The sequence below is a fragment of the Elgaria multicarinata genome, chromosome 1, assembly GCF_023053635.1.
Source record: "Elgaria multicarinata webbii isolate HBS135686 ecotype San Diego chromosome 1, rElgMul1.1.pri, whole genome shotgun sequence".
Lineage (NCBI taxonomy): Eukaryota > Metazoa > Chordata > Lepidosauria > Squamata > Anguidae > Elgaria > Elgaria multicarinata.
Window position 1 is genome coordinate 66409422 of NC_086171.1, and position 15169 is coordinate 66424590.

At 39.2% G+C, this 15169-nt stretch overlaps 1 protein-coding gene across 2 annotated transcripts in view; it reads right to left on the minus strand.

Annotated features, from left to right (window-relative positions):
• POU6F2 (POU class 6 homeobox 2) overlaps positions 1-15169 on the minus strand; it is a 362238-nt gene that overhangs the window by 276053 nt on the left and 71016 nt on the right. The window lies entirely within an intron of this gene.

The window sequence follows — 15169 nt, forward strand, 5'->3', positions numbered from 1 at the left end:
ACACTAATCCACCAGAACCTACATAGCTTTAGCAAATTAATGTGTGCATGGACTTTCAGCCCCACTAATTAATCGGCTACAGGTTTTGCTGCTTAATTTACTAATTAAAATGATTAACAGAACAACCTTGGGCATACAGCAGGGAATAGGCAAAGTGGTGCTTGTGGGCATCAGTGTGGCCCGAGACACCTTTCTTGGCACCTGCCAAGGTGTTCTATACTTCCCAAGTTAAAAATAATTAACACATTTTCTTACTGGTAGCTGGGATTGCTATGAAATAGCAATCTGAAAACTGTGAGCTCAAGGGAGCTGCTGTGGGTTCAAGGGACCCCACCTCTGCCTTGTACTCCATCTTTTGGGCAGGTTACTTGTCCTTTGTTATGCCTGCCATGGCAACCATTTTGTGGTAGTGCCCAGGACAGTTTCTCAAATTGCTAAACATGCCCACAACCCTAAAAGATTGCCTACTCCTCATACATAGGATTGCAGCCTAAAGCTTGCAAGTTTAACAGCTGAAGGGTGGGGGCAGATGAAATTTTATCCTTCAGAGAGGAAAGGGCATCTGGTACAATCTCATTTTACCAATTTGAAAAGAAAAAATTGACACTGTACTAACATGTAATAGGCTAATGTTAAAGAGACAGATAACATTTTAAGGGGCTGCATTTTGATTAAACACTCAAAATACTTAGAAAGCAAATACAATTTCAGCTTCTTTAAGGATAGGCTCTTGAGTCAGATGGAATATGGTATTATTATTCTCCTGATGACCTTTGCTTTGAGACTAAATGGGCTTTGTCCCATTTCTGATAGCATCAAAACTGTATCACAACATTTTGAAGGAGATGTCACAATATAAATATGCCTTTGTTTTGTTGTGTTTTACAACCTGATTGTTACAGAATGATAAAGAATTAGACAGGAGTATACAAACACCCAGAGCTTCTTTTGAACAGGTTTTTAAAAGGAAAACTTACTGATGAAACTCATTAATTAACAGTGCCTAAAACATGTTATGAACCAGAAACTTGTGACAATGGCAGGGCAGAGGTCATGATAATCATAACAAATCAAAAGAGAAAAGCAAAAACATAAATACAAGTAAATGAACGTGTTAACGTGTTAGTTATTTGAAGTTTGCTGCTGCTGCTACCCTCTTTCTCTCTCTCAGCGTGTGCGTGTGCGCACGTATGTGAAGGGGGCTTTAATCTTCCACCCACATAGACTCATTGAGAGTGGATATTTACATACTACACTGGTGATGCCCCAGGTAATTTCTAAATGGGATAATTTGGCCACCCTTCAGGAATATATTACTTAAAAATACGTCCCATGGATTTCAGTGGAATTATCTGCCTAATAATAGAGTACAAATCAACCATTTTAAGTTCAATTGCTTTGACTTAGGTTTAGTGAAATCTTCTTAAGGCTTCTTTAAGACAGAGAGCTCCATCACACCAGCGATTTATCACACACTCGCCATTCCTGGTGTGTGGTTTTGCAGCGCGGTACTCACATCACATTGTCCCTGTCCTGCACTCATGTCGCCCCTTCCCCCCACCCACCCGACACACACCTTGTTGCATTTTATTTTGGTGCGGGGAAAATCTGGATTATTTCCCCCTCTTGCTTTTTCCTTTGTTGGGGGCGTGTGCTAATGGAGTCTTGCTGACAAAAGGGGAGAGCGGGCCGGTTCTCCTCATCCTGCCCGTCGTCATAGGGACTTGTTAGTCAGTTGAATGGACTTTTTAGTGTTCCAACACCCCATCTTCATTGCCCACAGAAATGGAGCCCAGATGAAACCTTAAAAATAATCACTAGATAACAAAGCCTGACAAGGGAAGGAAAGAAGCCATGCCCATTAGAGTACCAGAACCAATTAACTGGAGGAGGAAGGAGAAGGGGCGGGGTGGAGTGGAAGAGCAAACAAGCGAAAACCCACTTGAAAGGGACCGTGTGCGATGGAGAGGAGGAAAAAGGTGTGATGGAGCCCTGAGATAAAAGGAAGAGTTTGGGAAGGGTCCATCGTTCATTGGTAGAATATATGATTATATGAACACTTACAATATATGGACTGATTTATCACCCCCAATATCCTACGAAAGCAATGTTAAATCACAAATACAAAAGGAGAAATTTTTGTATAGAAAAAAGATTTAAACCCTAAAGTTACAACAGCACCAGAAAGGAACAAAAGTTAAGATTTAAATCACAGTAACACAGTTATATAGATAGGATATTAGAGAAAGAAGTGATTAGGAAGGTATTGAAAGTGATGCCAAGCAAATCTAAGATTTGTAGTGTAGTGGCTAAAGTGTTGGACTGGGAGTCGGGAGATCTGGGTTCTAGTCCCCACTCAGCCATGGAAATCCACTGGATAACTTTGGGCCAGTCACAGGCTCTCAGCCCAACTCACCTCACAGGGTTGTTGTTGTGAGGATAAAATGGAGAGGAGGAGGATTATGTACGCCACCTTGGGTTCCTTGGAGGAAAAAAGGCAATAAATAATAAATAAATAAAAATAAGATTTGGGCAAATCTGAGTTTTCCTCTGCCTAATCTCTACATTCCCCTGGAGAGTTTGAGTAAATAGCTATGCTCTCTCCCTTTGCTTTTAATGTGTGAATGTCTGATATATTATTAATCTCAAACATAAACTGGCAAGGTTCTCAATCAAAGAACATACCATTTTCTTCACAAATTATCTGTTTACTATTTGCTAAGAAATATGTTCCTTTAGAAACAGCATGCATAGACCATTACATACTTTATAGGAACAAGTATCTTGAGGATATATATTTTTTCTGAGTGAAAAAGTAGGACTTAAAAAGATGGTGCTTAACTATTCAGTTGAAATTGCTAAAACTTAAAAATGCTTAATTTTGACTGGAATACTCCTCAACCTATGAAGGGGATCCATGCCCCTGACAGATTAAAAATATTTGTAGGTTATGTTAAAGAATTGTTAAAGGAAATATGGCCAAGATTTAACTTTCCCATGTGTTTGATTGAGCCACCTAAAGATTACTTTATTTTGAAAATATATCTTGAAAGTATCGAGGGTTTATATCCTACATTACACTAGCAGAAAAAGTACAAGTGTTGGCATTATTCCACTAACAGTTACACAACCACTAACAGAACAACTAGCACAAATAGTGCAAGCAAAATAGAGCCTAATAATCTCATGCAACGCCCTGAGGAATGCCGTCTGGAACAGCTTGGGTAACACCATGTAGAATGGCTTGCACAAGTCAAATAAAAGCATTGGGCACTTGCACATGGATGAAAATGGGGTTTCTGCACATGGCAGAAGTTTTGTGTTAGTAGAATGACACCCTTGGATACAAAAAAAAAAAAAAAAGATTACATTGACCTTGACTGAAATTCCAAAATTGATTCTCCGTAGAAATTTAAAACATGTAATAAAATCTGAGGGTACTAATTTTTCATTTGCTGACAGCAGCTAACTTGCTTATAGTGGATTTAACCACACTAGAATTTAACTTTCTTTGATCCCAGACCAGTACGTACATGTGCAGCAGTGAACTGCTCATCTTTACATCCACATATGCCTCTTCTTAGCTCAATCTGCCAATCAGGTTTGGTGTGGTCATCTCTGACAGCAACAGTCATAGAATCATAGAACAGGAGAGTTGGAAGGGGCCTATAAGGTCATATATGTGGTAGCAAGAAGATACTGTCCTCATTATCCAGAGAGGCAGCTGGCACTGCCAAAGCTAACAGCACTGACTGGTTGATCTGTGCTACCTGTGCAGTTCCAGATCCAGCGACAGAAATGGCATGTACAGTTCTGATTACTGGAAGTGGCAATCTAACTCCAGTAACCATGCAAACAACACTCATTTGCCTTCATGATTCTTCATTCAGCTCAGGATGCATACATGACATCCACCTCATTTGTGTGCATTATTGTCTCTGAATCAGAACAAATGAAAAAATGAACTAATTTAGGAGCTGGAGGCATGCTGGGAATTATAGGACATTTTTCGGTCTAAACATGCATAGGATTGTGCCTTAAATATATTTAGGTACAAGTTTTCCTGCAAATTGAATTTTCCACTTGTTTTCATAAGCAATTTTGTTTAGCACGATTGGCCAAATTGATGTTCTTGAATATGTCTGCAAGTTTAATACTCAAGGCTGAGTAATCATGTTATGATTTGGGTAGTTGTTTTCTACATAATATTTACTCATTATTTGTTTATTTGTTATATTTGTATCCTCTCCTTCCTCTAAGGAACTCAGAGCATCAATTTAAACACTGATGTAGCTTGGCATAACACACACACACACAGAGAGAGAGAGAGAAAGAGAGAGAGAGAGAGAGAGAGATTAGTGTCTGATTTATATCTATAAAAGAAATATTATGCCTGTAATTTTCCACTCAGATATGCTTACTGAGGTTATGTGGAAACCATCGAGAGAAGTAAGCGCATGTAACACAGTGCAAGATTGCAGTCTAAACTTTCACAAACCACTGAAACTGATGAGAGCAAAAATAGATAATACGGTGTTTTCTCATAATATTTTAATGTAATATTTTAGCTACTATGCAAAGAAGCTGTATTCACAAGCTTGGGAGAACCATGTATACTGTAAACACTTTTAAAGTTTCTCTTGCTGTCAAAGACGCAAGCACTTCTTTAAAGTAAAAAGTCGCTTGCTTCTTCGACAGTCAGGGAACACTGCAGTTACCTTCTCTCTCTCTCTCTCTCTCTCTCTCTCTCTCTCTCTCTCTCTCTCTCTCTCTCTCTCTCTCTCTCCATTTCTACACCTGCCTTTTTTCCTGGGATTGTCCCAGGATCAACCCTGTGCATCCAAATGACACACAGGGTATCCCGGGGGGCAGGCAAGGATGATCGTTCCATTTTCCTGGGATAATCCTTAGCCTTAGGGCCTGTGTGTGTGTGTGTGTGTGATTTTTAACCACGTGCACCTATATATTGTTTGTTCTACAGACTTTGTTACTAGGGATGTGCTTCGCTCCGATTAGAAGCGGAGAATCAGAAGCGAATTGGCCTGCTCCGCCTTGCCCAGAGGCGGAGTAGAAGCGGACCGGGGACCCGTAGAAGCACGGCGAAGAGAAGCGCCCATACGTGGAGCGCTTCTCTTTTCGCGGACCGATCCGATCGCCATTTTGAAAAATTTCGCCCATAGAATTGCATTGCGGAAAAGAATGAGATAACTGTGTTGTTTTTTAAGCTATCTTTCTGAAACTTCTTGTGCGTAGAGAGTCGTGGCTGGGGGTCATTTTGAGCCTACTCTCAGCTCTCTGCATGCTGAGGTTCGCTTGCTAGAATTTTTGAAAAAATCGGGTAAAACAGCGGGAAAATACCTTTTTCGAAGGGCTGAGGGGCAGAGTCAACTCCCGGTCATGATCACATGATCCCAAAGTTGGAGGAGGGGATAGGCAAAATGGGTAACTTGGGATTCTGGGAACTTCTCTTTCTTAGTCTGAACGGACTTTTCCCAGTGTTTTTTAAAACAGTAGCCCCACCAAATGCACAAACACAACCTGAAATCATATACTAAGCCAATAATAAGAAATAGAAAAAGCACAGCACTGCTACCCACCCTAACTTTGGGGAACAACTGAATAGATGTGGTGCAAGGGGATGAGCTCCCCTAGGGCACGGACGTGCCCTGTGCACTCTCCTGTCCTTGGAGGGCCATCAGAGCCCTCCAAAGGTAAATCAGAGAATGCCTATCATGAGTTGAAGTGATCGTTTGCTTCTTAAAGACTGGTACCTAGACAGGACCAGTCAAATTGGCAGATGATTCCCCCTCCTCTTGGGCACGTCCACTCCCCTCTTACTGGTAAAAGACAGATATAGCCTTTTTAAAAAAATTCTTCTTGTTGTTTATTCAGCAACATTGCTGCTTTTAATTCCACCCCTCCTTTGTTTATTTATTTATTCCATTTTATATGCATTACTGGCTTTGAAACTATCCTTGGCTCACTTCCTTGTGCCCCCAGAAATGTCTGCTGCCTGCCTGCCTTCCCTCCCTCCTCTCCTGCCCACCTCGCAGGGATGGTTTTTCTGTGTCTTTCTTTGACTCAGGGGAGAAGTCCTTCCTGTGCTCAAGTTCCAAATCAATTTTTCAAGTGTGGAAGAAGATTCATATTTAAGTTTATCTCTACTCCCCAATTCATGGCATGTTGGGATTTCCTTTGAAATGGGCCCATTGAGCTGTCTGCAGATACTGGGGTGTCCGACTTTCATAAATTCCCCAAAAATCCGGGGATGATGGGATTGGCTTGAAACTTGGCGTCCATGTGGACACATGGATAAGCTGTCATGGGACCGAAGGTGAGGTTTCTGACATGCAAATTGACGCAGTTGTAAAATGGGACTTGATTTGGGGTGAGTTAAAAGGTTAGAGCCCCGCCAAAAATCAGGGGATGATGGGATTGCCTTGAGTCTTGGCGTGCATGTGTATCCCTGGATAAGCTATCATGGTGCCGAGTTTGAGGTTTCTAACATGCAAATTGACGGAGCTATCGAAAGGGGTGCCCGATTTTCAAAAATTCCCCAAAAATCAGGGGATGATGGGATTGGCTTGAAACTTGGAGTGCATGTGTATACCTCCATGAGGTATCATGGTGCCAAACTTGAGGTTTCTAACTTTAACAGAAAAAAGTTGTATACTTTTTTAGCTTTCAATGCAAGCCTATGGGGGGGGAACCGAGCTCCGATCCGGATCTGGAGCTCCGCAGCAGAGCGGACATAGGCGGAGCGGGGGCGGAGTGAAGCGGCCCGATCCGCAAATCACGGATCTGGAAGAGAAGCAGAGCGGGGGGTCCGTGCACACCCCTATTTGTTACTGATGTTGTTTGGCAGATAATCAACAATAGAGCCATGCTGGATCAGACCAAAGGCCTATTTAGTCCAGGGGCATGTCTAGATGGGGCGATATCCCGGGGATTGTCCTAGGATCGTCCCTGTGCATCCACAAGATGCACAGGGGATCCTGGAAGGAAGGAGGGATGATCCCTTCCTTTCCCGGTGATATTGTCCTAGACTTCTATCCCAACTTTTCCTGTGGTCTCAGGATGAACCCGAGACTGCGGGAGGTGTGGGCAACCCTCCCAGTTTCGTCCTGGCTCCTCGCGAGTAACCATGAGGAGCCAGGAACTGGGCCCATCAGGGGTGGGGTGGGGGGAACGGGATTTTTTTTAAAAAAAAACAACACCACGCACCTTTTCGCTGGAGCTCTTGAGCGCTCATTTTCGATTAAAAAACCCAAAAAAACCAAAATGGCGGACGTGACATCCTCTTCCTCTCAGGAGTCATGCACTGCATGTAGACTGAGGGGGAGGATCTTGTGATCAGCATTTCACAGGATCCTCGCCCTTACAGGCCCTGGTTTTGACATGCCCCAGCAGTCTGTTCTTACAGTGACCATGTTTCCTAGCAGTTCATATTCAGACATACTACCTCTGAGCTTCATCACACAGGGGGAAATTGTGTTTCCTTACTGTTGCTTCTCTGCCCACATGTTTGTCCCTCATTACTTCCTCTTTTGCAAGAGGAAGTAAACAACATGCACATGGCCCATTCAGTGAATGAGATAGCAGGAGATAGCAGCAACTTCTGTCTTTAAAAATAAGTTGGACTTACTGGGGTGTTTTTTGTGATGCAAAGAAGGCTAGAAGGGGTAGCAGGTGCACAGGAAGTAGACACCACCATGAGAGAGACTTGCGAAAATCTGTGAGTGCCCAGTAACGAGCATGCAATAAAACACTCGTCTGATGGAGCTCTCTGACAGTGGTGGTAATATAGAGCCACAGTAGTACTTGTCATGAATATCATTAGTTAATCATAGTGCTGTTAATCATTGTTAGTAATTTATTACAGTATTTATATAGCCACCCCATAATAGAGGTTTTCTGGTTTTGAAAAGTTTGGCTTCATGTATTCGAAAGGTCACTGGTCCAGTACTTTATTATGCAAAAACAAAAGCATAAATGAGCAAACACTGCATATACCAGATAAATACATGTCTAAGTAATTGGACTTTAAATCTTAACATGCGTTTTGCCAGAACTTATATGGTTATACGTAGGAATACAGCATTCCACTCAAGAGAACAAACTCTTTTATACCATCTTGAATATGGATGACTCCAAGGCATAGCAAGGGGTAGAAGGACAGCAAAGGGTAGCTATCCACCAACATATTTGCTCCCTCATCTTTCAGTCACAGTATATTAAGGTACCATATAGCATGTATTAAATACTTTCTCTCCCTTAGTAGTGGCTTTGCCACTCCTTTGCTCCCTCAAATGAATTTTTCAGGAGTTGATCACGCCTTTGAAATATCAATGCTTCCTAGTAGAACTTTTGGAAGATCTACTTATTACGACACACACCTGAATCGTCTTGAACTCCCCTGACAGAAAAGCGACATCTTATAAGTGGGTTTTGAAACATACACAAACATAAATCCAGGTTATGGTCAGCACTAGGGCCACTCCTGGTATAGAACACATATTAAGCAGGTTTACTTTCATAAACTAGACACACTGTAACACAACTATAATGTGAGCCGTCTTTCTTTCTTTCTTTCTTTCTTTCTCACATCAACCTGACAATGACCTTAAAGGCAGATGCCTCTTTGGTCTTCTATCCCAATATCTGGAAATGATACTCATGCAATAAATCCTAACCACGTGTTTGACCCATTCCATAACTATTATAAATCAAAGATATGCCCACTAGGAAACATGCATATTCATATACATAAAATAGCCACACACAAAAAGTAACATGCCCAAATTGATGTAGCAAATGGCCAAATCTATCCTGTATATTCTTGTTACTATAGGAATCTATAAAAACACATTTTGGTTTTTGTTTGGGACTCACAAGTGATCTAGAAGTCCATGTAAACAGCTGCCAGTATTTAGTGATGTTCTAGCCCCTCATTTATCTTCAGGCGTTAGGCTGTAAGTCAACACGGTGGTCTTCATCTAGCCAGTTAATTCCACCCAATCAATAGGAACCAAGCGTACAACAATTACTGTGCATAATTCCTATGCACAGTTAACTAAGAGTAAGGGCTAAACTTAGATGATCAAATCACCTATGGAATCCCTCCACCACTTATGTGGGAAGGGGCTGAAATGGATCAGAGGAGGTAGTGTTTAACCTTTTTTTTCCTACTGTGACATTTTCCCTGTCTAAATTGCTATTTGTTGTGTTGGAGAAAACACAGAGGTATTCATATGGTGCCAGTAATTTTTTCCCATTGAGGCAAATAGCTACACCAGGGAAGTAAATGGTTTCGTTTGAGTAAATGGTACAGAGGGAAGGATTAAACACACCTCCCCACCACCCCAGGGCTATTCTCCCAGTCTGATTTCTGGAGCTTTTCAGCTGCTTTGAATTAAAGCAAACTTTGTGAAAGATCTGATCATGGATCATCTCAGCATCTGATATAGTCAGACACATTGATCAGTGGGAATTACCTTTGAATTGTAGGATATAAAAGTCTTCAAGTTTGAATAGATTATGCCCTGTTTCCTTTTATTATGGTGGAATAAAACACTAGATTTAAGTATTTTCTAGTATGTCTGAAAAAGCATGCAGTCTGCATCATAGGTAAAGTTAATACTAGTTTTGATATGATTACCCAATATGGCCAAGTGAAATCTTCTGCCACCAAACACTGTCCTGTCCTACTTGCACCCACCTATAAGAGTCTCGTAACAAAAGGCTGTGTCTCCATGTACGGTGACCATATGAAAAGGAGGACAGGACTCCTGTACCTTTAACAGTTGCATAGAAAAGGGAATTTCAGCAGGTGTCACTTGTATGCATGCAGCACCTGGTGAAATTCCCTCTTCATCACAACACGAGCCCTGACCTCTTTTCTTTCTGGTCACTCTAGTATAGCTCCTGCAGCTTTAACTGTTGTGATGAAGAGTTTCACCAGGTTCTGCATGCATACAAATAACATCTGCTGAAATCCCCTTTTCTATGCAACTGCTAAAAGATACAGGAGCCCTGTCCTCCTTTTCATATGGTCACCTTACTCCATTGCAATAAAAGAATACTTATTTCTAGCAACAACAACAATTAAAAAATCCAAACCAAATACTGCTGTTATGATCATAAAATAGTCTTATATTTTGCAAAATGAATGTGTTGGCTTGAGTGTGAACATCACAAATTGCATTCACTTCGGGTTACATGTATTGGAGAACAGGATTGGATTATACATGACTATTTGGCCTAGTTTGCATGTCAAAACAACCCACCTTTTTTTTTTTTAAGGGCTTTTGTGAATGAGCCCAAATAAGCCCGATCACTCCCGCCAAAGTGGGAACAGCTAAATAACCTAGAACCCTTCCATTTATGGTTTGGTTAGTTTATCTCTCCCCCTCCCCCATTTGGTTATTTAGATGGCTTGTTAGGTTTGTTCATGATAACAGATATTTTTTTAAAAAAATGTGGGTTGTTAAAAAAAAGTGGGTTGTTGTGACATGCAAACTACAACATTATTTGTTGTATTACTATCACTTTTTTCTCGCTCATGGCAGTTTTTCTAGATGGACATGACGGGCTTTGCCAAGTCATGTTGTCCTTTACTGATTCAGGAATTTCTTGAACATGTTTTAAGTATGACTGCTTTCTGGATGTTGGTGTGGATGTATTTTGATAGGCCCAGTTTCTGAAGGTTTTCTGTAAAAAGATATGATGTGATGCCAGTGACTGATGTGAGTAATGGAATAATCGCAACCTTTTCCTCTTGCCATAGTTCTTTAATTTCCATGGGCAGTGGTGTATTATTACTATTAATAATAATTTTATTTTAATTGTTACCATTCTGTCATTCATAAGGTCTGTCAAAATCTTAAGTCATTGACTCTACTAATTTCATTGTCACTTGGAATGGACTTCAAATGGAAGACCTTTGCTTTACAAATGAACTTTATTTACTATGCTTTCAAATCCCATGTTTCAATACTAACAGCCTTATCCTATGCTAAACTTCCAAAGCTGGCATAAGGACACTTCCCACATTCTTGCTCTGAGTTGGTAACAGCCTCTATGTGACACAGCAACTCAGCACAAGACATTCTAGAAGCAGAGCGGAAAAGGGAAGAAAGTTCTGACAATAGCATTGTATGTCATCAGAGATACCTTTCCCCCACTAAACGTTACTTTGTCATAAGATTGTAGTAGGGAATTGGGCCAGGGCTATCATACTATTTGATGCCCTTTTACATAAACAGTCTGGTGATCAAATACCTAGACCAAAAATGCAATTCCAAAATGTATAAATGTGATATATCCAAATTATTATCCAAATGTTACTAGGTTAAATACATTCTGTAGATCCAATTATAGAGTACACATTCTGTTTACGGTTATCCTTCTAAGGGACCATGTTTTGCGTCAGTGCCATGAACTGGAAGTACAATGCTACCATGATGAACACATACTTATTAACTCTCTGAAGAGCAGCAAACCTAGAAATTCAATCATTCAGCAAATCTTCTATTTGGCTCATAATAGGAGACAACTTTTTCTCCAGTATTAACAGTAGTACTTCATGGTATGTGGAATTCAGTGACCTTATGGCTCTCAATGAACTCTGGATTTATATCACATTAATGTAATGTAATTCTTCTAACTATGCAAGTTAAACAAAATGTTGCTTTTGATGTAATACTTTAGAGAACACAATCGTCATTTATCGGGACTTTCATATTCACTTTAAATGTTACTTATGGTCATTCTGGTGATATTTTCCCAGATTTGAACACATAAAGCTTTGTTCATAGGAAAAGTAACCAATGTTTAGAAGTTGGTAAGCACATGAATTAAGATTGCATTATGTAAGAGAGAGAGGAACTTTTAAAATGCAATAGGGTATGTATCTGCATGCACACATATATACCCACACACTACAGACCAAGAAATATAAATGGCTTTAAACCAGTTTATATTAGCTAAGGATCTATATCAAAGTTCTTAACAGTTGTTTGAAAGCTGAATAAACTAGAATGGTTTTCTTGAAGCTCAAAAAGCTGTTGTCTTCGATTTCTGTGCCACAAGTAGCAGAGTATACGTTTTGGAGGCGATCCAAAAGTGTGTTGTATTAACTTCACAAGCCAAAAAAGAAAAAGAAACAAAAAGGAAGAAGAAAGAGTACTATCAATCTTAATCCTGAATCTCTGCCACCTGAAACTGGAGCTACTGCTGCTGGAAAAAAGCCAGTTCCCTACTACGTCCTATCAGATATTAACACATAAAACCATCTAACACTACAATTGCGGGAAACGGTGAGATACTGCAACACAGGGTGTTTTTGAGTGGAAGCTGAGGGCCTCAGCCATTATTCCATCTCCTTGTCATTTGAAATAATAGATATTCACCTGACAACAATTCAGGGCCCTATACAATAATAAAAATGTTGTTTAAAAGAATAATGCAAGTAAGGCATTCCTAATACATTAAAAATAATTATAAAATGACACCAACGTAACTAATATAACATCCACATTTCTAAACATTAGACGAGAGAAAAATATATTGGGAAACTTCCATAGAAGAGAACTAATTTTGAAGAACACTTAATTAAACATACAAAATGATTTCATAAACTACAGATCTAATGTGGGTTAAACATGTGTCTCTAATATACTTTTCTTGCCTTCTATAGCCAGTATCCCATTTCACTCTCCTTGTGTTCTTACAGCCTGCAATTGCAAGTGTGTGTGCATATTGTGTGTGTGTCATCTAAATGGAAAGTACAACCATTTAATAGCCAAACAACTATTCAGAGACACACAAATATTCAATCCACACAACTATTCAGAGGGTGGGGAAAGGCTTTTTCCTGAATTTTCCCATTGAGATCAATGGGAGGGCTCATGATTAAGGCTGTAATCCTATTCAGATCTACCTCCCATTGACCTCAATGGGGCTTTCATCTGAGTGAACATGTACAGAACTTCACTCTAACTATTCAATCTTATACATATCTACTGAGAAGTAATTCCCATCAAGTTCAATAGAATTTACTCCCAGGTATGAGTGTATAGGATTGAAGCCTAAGAGGCTAAAAGAAGACCATTCTTAGCTGTTGATTCCAGGTTCAAATACACGCTGTCTTGGTGCTGTTGCCATAATGCGCCATCCAGTCAAAATTCAACACAAAATTCAAGTCACATTGATATAAATGGGAAAGATTTAGACTTCATGCCTATATCTACTGAATTCAATGGAAGTTAATTTTGAATAGACATATATAGGATTGCGCTGTTAAAGTGCTTAACAGCCATTGAAATCAATGGTTTGCACAGTGTTTAAGTGGCTTGTACTTCAATTTACACGTACATTAACTTATGAATACCCAATCTTGAATCACTTTGTTTGCATATTTTTCAGCATGAACTGACTTGTTGCAATTTAATTCTACGACCATTTAAAATAAGAAGAAACCTATTTTTACTCTAGCAATACCTGATCGGATGTTCTCTACTATGATAAGTAACTGTAGGATGATCATTAGGGAGGTGGTATCTTTTATTATAAAACTTTTCTGAAACATGCAGCATAACCACCAGGCAATCTAAAATATAGATACTTTTATTACAAGTTCGATGTATAAATGTATTTTGAATTGAATTGTATTGACTAATGAACTGCCAAAGTAGTTAGATTTTATTATTATTAATCTCTGGCTTTAAAAAACACGTGAACATTTTTAAAAGATTAAATTGTTAACATGTTAGTTTGAAATATCCATTTTTTAATTTTTAAAGAATCACAACTCATTCTCTTCAGCACATGGATTAAATTAGATCTCAAATAAACATTGCCACATGAAAGGGATTTTTCTTTTCTTTTCATAGAAACAAATATCAGTAGCATAATATATTTAAGTGGAAATGACTATCTATAGTGGACTTTATATAATGAAACTATAAGGGTTTGGTTGGCCATTTTATGTAATTACATTATTTTGTGCATCTACCTGTCTGTATAAAAATGATAGGGCATCGCTTTTGATCAATATTGCATGGACCTTTTGCAAAAATCATTTTGCAGCTTCATGCTGTAGCAAAAATACAGACATCTATGCATATCTTCTGTTTCCTTACATATATTTTTTTTAAAAAAAAAACCATAATTTTGGTTGCTTTTAAAAGGTACATTCTTCTATCAAAGAAGACACTTCTGTAAAATTCCAAATATATGTTTCCTATGCATACTTTCTAATGTTCTTCTTCAAACGTTGCACATGGTAATAATTAAAAGGGACCATTTCAGAAGCAATTGCTGTAGAATCCAAATGTCACATTGTACTATGTAGTACAGCTCCAGCACAGACATATATCAGCATCTATCACTCAAGCACACCCCCGAACACGCTCTGCTCCCTTTTCTGATTAGAGATTACAGTTGCTTGAGTTGTCTTACAGGGTGTCACTGGTTTGAATGACAGATGTCTGGGCTGAAGTGCCACACTTCTTATTTTCATTTTGGATATGAAACCAATATTCCTGAAAGGTGACATTTTCATTAGCTATTAATCCAGCTGTTTAAAATATGCAGCCTACATCCCAATGCACCTTGGGAGGGAGGGATATTTGCTTTCCAACTGAAATTGTAAAATATATTTCTAAGCAATATGATTTCATTTGGTTCCTTCATTTAAAATCCATAACAAATAATTCTTAAATTTACACTAAATAATTGCACAAGCTTTTCTAGAATGGTGTAATAATGTCTAATAAAAGACGTAAGAAACATAATCCCTTTTTAAGCTAGACACAAAATGAAAGAGAAGGGGGGGGAAACCCCACTTCAAAATGCTTAAGAAAAGTTTACTGTGGACCAAAAAAAAAAATGTTCAGAGTGGTCATTTTCACAGGGGCTTTGCAGGAAAATCTGAAGCTTTCACTAAACGCCTGCAAATTTCACACCTAATTCTTAAATTTCACACACCTAATTCTTAACAAAAGCAAACGCAACAAAACAGGAGATTACTTTTCTGGACACCTTGATAACACTAACAACCAAAAGACAAAAAGGTAACCACCTATGAGTCACTTTCTGCAAGAGCAGCATTGTTGATGTCCCATTGATGTTTATGGGACAATTGTAGAACTACTCCAGAGTACGTGAT